The sequence below is a fragment of the Agrilus planipennis genome, unplaced genomic scaffold (genome assembly GCF_000699045.2).
Source record: "Agrilus planipennis isolate EAB-ADULT unplaced genomic scaffold, Apla_2.0 scaffold1526, whole genome shotgun sequence".
NCBI classification, from domain to species: Eukaryota; Metazoa; Arthropoda; class Insecta; order Coleoptera; family Buprestidae; genus Agrilus; species Agrilus planipennis.
Genome location: NW_020440788.1, coordinates 1 through 6,050, shown reverse-complemented (window position 1 = coordinate 6,050; position 6,050 = coordinate 1). Strand labels below are relative to the sequence as shown.

At 36.5% G+C, this 6,050-nt stretch overlaps 1 pseudogene; it reads right to left on the bottom strand.

Moving 5' to 3' along the window:
• Nucleotides 1–4,938: 4,938 nt before the first annotated feature.
• On the bottom strand, nucleotides 4,939–5,971 carry LOC112906153 (annotated as a pseudogene).
• Nucleotides 5,972–6,050: the final 79 nt, after the last annotated feature.

The following is a 6,050-nucleotide window of genomic DNA, read 5'->3' as shown; positions in this document are numbered from 1 at the left end:
CCGCCAACGTAATGCCACGTGCGCGCCCTTAGGCTGATAGTCGGAACGTGGGGGAAGTGTCCCCTTTTGGACACGCGCGTGTCCTGATACACCCAGCAATCTGCGAAGGGATGGCTAGGCGCGATCCGCTGTGCTTAGTCATTGGGGGATACCTAACATCCAGCGTCACCATCAAGGAGGCGCACAGACGGTCTTGAGCTCGAACACCCCTGCCAACATTTAAGACGACTTGAACCTGACAACCGCTCACCACTCACTCACAGGTTGTCAGATGGAGCAACTCGCAACTCAATTAGTGTCATAGTTACTCCTGCGAAAGGCTTAGTTTGTTTTCTGAGCTTTTCGTAATCTCTGCGAGGGCTGGAGTTCTGGTAATAATCGTTATATTTGTTTTCCATATTGAGTGACTTGTCGGGTCTGCTATCAGTATCCCTAAAATGAGCTTAAGAGAGTCATAGTTACTCCCGCCGTTCACCCGCGCTTGCTTGAATTTCGGAACACCGGGCAGATGTCACATTGCGTCAACACCCGCTAGGGCCATCACAATCTACTGCAATATCGCCTGATTTAGTAGCCCTAATATTTTTAACTGCAATGTTATTTTTAATTGAGTCGACCGTTTTCATGACTATCCTTTTTACGAAGTCCGCACTTTTTCCTAGATTCTATTCTTACCGGAATAGAGTTTCTCGCGTCCGCACTTAAAGATTCTTCCGGTAAATCTCCGCGCTCTTTCGTGAATTCACCACTATCTCGCCGCTTAGGTTTTTTAGATTCGCCCACGTTAACAATGTCCGAATCATTTTCTACAGAACGACAATTTTTACGTTTAATGGACTCCTGCGAGAAGTCCATCTTGGTAACGTTAACCACGCACTTGCTGTTCTTCCTCGATATCGGATGTCTACGATTGGTTGCCCCGGGGGGCGTGGTTCTACCTGACTCGCACGTCCGTTCGGAACGGGCGCTCGATGCGAACTGGGTAACTTAACACATGGTACAATATAGCAAGGTATGATACCGCTCATGTAATCACGTGGTTTACGACGTCACTGCGTGAGTTGGGCGTGGTGGCGATTTAAACAGATTTCAACGGATTTCAACCGTTGAGCTGTTATAACAATACAGTGGACCCCCGATAATCCGGCCCCTGGCTAATCCGGCACCCCCTGTAATCCGACATAATTAACAACGTTAAACAAAAAAAAATTGATGAATATTTTCATGCTTCTTAAATTGATTGACTCATAATTTTTGATTATTTTAGTATGTACATTTGTTTGTATATAATTATTTCCTAATGTAAAGTTATTGCTAATTTTTTGTGAGTTCTATAGCATTAATAACGTTAATTTTATAATAAAACGTAAGCTCTCTATTGTGTTGTTTAATTTACTAAATTTGACATACATAATGAAGTATGATTTGTACTTCAGAGTACATATATATAACATGTAGAATATTATCATTGGATTACAAGGTACTCTTTGCAAACTGTTTGTCGGATTACCGGGGGTCCACTGTATTGTGTAAAAAGTTTTGGTTTGTGTTAGAAAATAGTTCAACATGAGGTGTGCTGTGTATGCATGTAATGTGGACAATCAATCAAAAAACTTTGATAAGGACATTAGATTTTTAACTTTCAGGAAAGATATAAAAATGCAGCATGAATGGGTAAAGTTGTGTAAGCGTATAGATAAATTTAATGTAATTACTGCACGGATTTGTTCAAAACATTTTGAGGAAGACGATTATGTGTGCAACCTAAAACACGAATTGCTTGGATATACTCCTAGAAATGGTTCAGTGAGGGTGTTGAAAAAGGAAGCTGTACCTTCCGACATCACGAACAAAACTCTTGTAGAGAAGTTCGTTATGAGAGAAAAGAAAGGAAACAACTTGTTGAGGATATTTTAAAAGGGTATGTCATTAGGAGAAGCAAAGTTTGGTTTTATTGCTGAGTAGTGTGTTAATTACTAAAATTTTGTAGAACCGATATTTCTGTTATTAGTTGGTGAAGGTTCTGCTACAGTGTTGTACAGACAATAATATTACAGTTGTTAGTTCATGTAGTCGAAGTATTGGGTAATTATTTCCTTTTTTAAATCAGAATATCTATAGGGTGTGCCAGAAAGGTTTTCATATTGTTTGTAAAAAAATTACTTTACTTTTTCATATTGTAATAGATTCCAAACTTTGTTTATTAGAATCAATAGGGAGACAGAAGTCGGTGATACGGATGAGATTATAAACAAGCTTAAGGACAAAATCGAATATTTAGAAAAAAGGGAAGAAGTTGTTGAAAAACTATTTAGTAACCAACAGATGAAAAAGTTGGAAGGTTCAAAAACTCGCCTTCGTTGGTCGGTTGAAGATATATCGAAAGCAATAGTTCTTTATTCAGCTGGACCAAGATGCTATCGAATGCTTTTAAAAAATGGGTATCCGTTTCCGGCAATGTCAACACTCAGATCGTGTTTAAAGAAAATTAAAATTGCACCTGGTATTTTAAAAAACGTTTTCACTATCATGAAGTTGTCTGAAATGAGTGCCCTAGATAAAGTATGCGTATTATCATTTGATCACTTATATGATAGGGTCAATGACGAAACTGTGAAACCTTATAGCTATGTGCAAGTTGTTATGCTTAGGGGGATATTCAAGAGCTGGAAACAACCAGTCTTTTACGATTTTGATTTTAAAATGTCTAAAGGAAAACTATTTGAGATCATACAGTTTGCAGAGTCTTCAGGTAATATTTTATGTTGTAACAAATCAATAAATATTTTTGTTACATAGTGTGATTTTGAAATTATAAATTATACTGGAAGTCTGGGTGTGTTTTAGGTTTTCAAATCGTAGCAATGGTTAGTGATCTTGGAGGAGGAAACAGAGCATTGCATAATGAATTAAACATCGATCATACTAATCCCTTTTTTATTAATCCTGCTAATGACGAAAAAATTTTTGTTTTTGCTGATGTGCCTCACTTACTAAAATTAATTAGAAATAATTTTGTTGATAATGGATTTATAATAAATAATAAGGAAATTGATAAATCTATTATCGAAGAGGTATTGGATGTAACGAGCACTTCTGATTTGAAAATAAGTTATAAAATCAGTAAGGATAATGTAAATATCCAAGGAGCTGCCAGACAAAAAGTAAAATGGGCTGCAAAATTATTTTCTCATCATCATCATAAGGTCATCAGTCCTAAGACTGGTTGGACACGTACCTCCACTCTTTCCTATCCTGAGCTAAACTTCGCATTTCCGTAAAACTAGAACAGCCCACATCCTTAACTATTTGCGAAGAGTAATCTAATCTAGGTCTACCTCTACCCCTCCTAACTCCTGTTTCTGCCTCTAATATGTCTCTGACTAGACCTTCATGCCTGAGAAGGTGTCCTACCAACCTATCTCGCCTANGTTTCAAAAAGTATAAGTAGGTGTGGCACTTTGGGTTTGTTAAAACATCCAAACTGGATTGAATGTGCACAGTTTTTAAAATTAGTAGGTATCTTTCTCTTTTACACACTTTAATCGAATTGCAGATCGTTTTTACTTAACATTTGAAGGTCAATGATTGGTTTGATGTATTCAATGTGAGAGTACCTGCTATCGATAGCAGAGATCGCAAAAAAGTTTACGGCCTAGCTCTGGAGCTCCAAAACAACATCATGGATGAAATGAGTTCAAATATACAGAAGATCAGGGTTAAAGGAAAAGCACATTTACTACCATTTCGAAAAGATACAATAATACCTACAAGGAGTAAAATTGAAAATACATATTTATTAAATTTTAGGCATTATCATGACAAATACATCAATTAAATTACTCTTTGAGGATATTCAGAGGAGATTTAGCATGCAGTACCTCCTAACATACAGACTAAATCAAGATGTGTTGGAAAACTTCTTCGGTGTTATGCGGACAAAAAGAGGGCTCTATGACCATCCAGATGCCTTAGAATTTAAATACAGGCTTAGGTCTTACATTCTGGGTCGAAATGAAGGATCATTTTCAGACTTTGAGAATGTTAGAAATGACGATACAGCAAGTATGAATATTGATGAAATTAATCTATGTGGGGCTATCTTTTCTTTAGTTGGAGTAAATGAGGATTGTGAAACACCTTTAAATAATCTTGAGATAGAATTAAGTGATGTTCAATATGATGGCCTAGAACATCTAGCAGGTTATATTTGCCATAAAGTTAACCAAAATGATACTTCGAGAATGCTCTCTCAAGATTACACATGGACGTCTCATCTTAGTGAAGGAGGGTTATGCAAGCCATCTGAAGAATTCATGGCCCACATGCAAGAATTAGAAAAAATATTTCAGTCTGTCAATTCTGACACTTTATTAATAACAAAAAATTTTTTACAAAATCTGCTTAACACCAGTGCTGCTGTACCTTGTTCTGAGGATTGTAAAAGACTCTTTTTTCGGTCACCGATGTATTTTAGAATTAGGGCATTGAATGAAAGTTTACAAAATCCAACGAACTCAAAAAAAAGAAAAATTTCAAAAATCATAAATTAAGTTTTACTTTAAAAATTAATATACGACTTCAACAAAGTTATTTGAAAAGATAACCTACAATACACTAAACATTTTCGTACAGAAAAATAACATAACCCCTAGAAGGAGATTTATTTTCATCATCATTAAACCATATCTGAAGATGGAGGGCAATATAAACCATTCGAAGTGGTCTGTATTCTGTCGAAACTGCCTGCGACGCTATCACGTTGAGGTTGGCTACGCCGGGATTCGTTTTCAGCAAGTGGATATCCACACAACTGGACTTTGTTGGAGCATACGTAATCCTAAAATGTAGCATCGTGCTACAGATCGCGTTTACTGCGCCATTTGTAGTATTTTCTAAAATGCACTGTTAAGACAGCAGGTAAAAGTTGGCCTGTGTTCTTGCAATATTTTGCAAAACAGCAGTGGCAATAATCACTGTTAATACTGTTTGCAATTGAAGCCTTATCCAACAGGCAAGGACAGGGAAGCGCCGTTTTCAATTGCCAAACAATCATTCAATTGTATTTCTCGTTTTAATATGTGATTCATTATATAGAGCAGAAGCCCTTCCCCGCGGATTCAACATCAGCGTTAAAATATAGCCCCTAAGTGCGTATCTACTGTCTCATACAGAAAAATTACGTAAGAATCACTATTAAAATAAAAATAGTATATGTACCTAGTAAAAAACCATTCGGAAATTCCATATCTTCCATTCTTGCTCGTATCCTACCGTTGTTAGATATAGTATAATCATGTGTTGAGCCAGGCCACCTTGCAACAATATCCATTATTTGCATTTCCCACAACTTGTACCTTTACCTATAGCAAAATAGGATTTCCTATTTCGGAACACTTCTACATCATCACCACCTGGTGATTGAATTTTTATGTGCGTTCCATCTACAGCATCTATCACTCTAGGAAACCCAGCAATTCCAAAAAATTTATTCTGAACTTGCACAACTTCCTCCTATGTACCAACCATTTTTATAAATTGTACTCCTAAGGAGGCTATAACTCTGGACACCCTGTTTATGATACGTGATGCTGTTGAAGTGTGCATCCCTGCAAAGTCCTAGATGGCTACCAGGTGACCAGAATCATAAAATCGCAAACATGTTAATAATTGGTTTATTGGAAATACACTGTTATTCCTGTAATATTTTAAAATTTCTTTGTGACATGCTGAAAGGAAACTTCTCACAATCAACTTGCATGTTGTTAGGGAATTCCAGCTGTTCCTCTATTAGTGGCAGAATCCTTAAGCATGACTGTTTCGTTAAACGAAACCGTTGAAAAAAGCTATACTCATCCATTTCAAAGAAATGATCTGAACGAGTACATAACATTCTTGGAAATCCAAAATCTACAATTACTAATAATTCCATATCGTCATCAAAAATATCATGAATGTTTTGCAAATCCATAGTGCAAGTTTGTCAACAAAAATTGTAACTAATATCACAAAAAAGAAATAACAAAAACAGAAAAGCAACAACTATATAA